Source organism: Pteropus alecto, unplaced genomic scaffold (genome assembly GCF_000325575.1).
Source record: "Pteropus alecto unplaced genomic scaffold, ASM32557v1 scaffold185, whole genome shotgun sequence".
Classification (NCBI taxonomy): Eukaryota; Metazoa; Chordata; class Mammalia; order Chiroptera; family Pteropodidae; genus Pteropus; species Pteropus alecto.
In genome coordinates this window covers 3,062,776-3,063,308 of record NW_006438088.1, presented here as the reverse complement: position 1 = coordinate 3,063,308, position 533 = coordinate 3,062,776, and the positions used below count along the sequence as shown (strand labels likewise).

General features: G+C 68.7%; 1 protein-coding gene across 1 annotated transcript in view; it reads right to left on the bottom strand.

Moving 5' to 3' along the window:
• Nucleotides 1–228, bottom strand: part of FBXO30 (F-box protein 30) — a 16,525-nt gene extending 16,297 nt beyond the window's left edge. Inside the window, exon 1 of the mRNA XM_015592146.2 lies at nt 1–228. The gene's annotated coding sequence lies outside the window, so the exon portion shown is untranslated.
• Between the last annotated feature and the right edge of the window lie 305 nt (nt 229–533).

The following is a 533-nucleotide window of genomic DNA, read 5'->3' as shown; positions in this document are numbered from 1 at the left end:
CGACGCGGCCGAACCGCGGCCCAGGCCCTGGCTGCTGTGGCCGTCGTGCCCAGCTGCTCCGCGCGGTCCCAGCACCGCTGCGCACCACAAGCCCCCGTGCGGTCCGCCTCCTTCTGGCCTCTCTGCCGGGCCGGGCAGCGAGCGGCCTTTTCTCTTCTCTTCTCCTCCTCCTCCTCTTCCAGCTCCTGCGCCTCCTCCCGGGGCTGCCGCCCTCCTCGCGCGCCCCGCCCACCCGGCCCAGCCAGGAGCAAGCCTGGCGGGAACGCGCACGTTGAACCCGGCGGAGACGCGCACGCTGTGTTCGCGGGCGCGCGCACGCTGACTTAGGCGGGGGACGCGCACGCCCCTCACTGACACCGAAGCGACGAGGCGGGGAGCTGAGCTTTGAGACCTGTCTGCAGGGGCTTCCCACTGGTCCCCGCGTGGCCCCTCCCCGGCAGTGCTTCCAAATCCTGTTCGATTTTAGAATCTTGTGTTCCTGGAAGGAACCCTAGACCCGTAATTTTGGAACTTAGGAAACAGGCCCAGGTAGA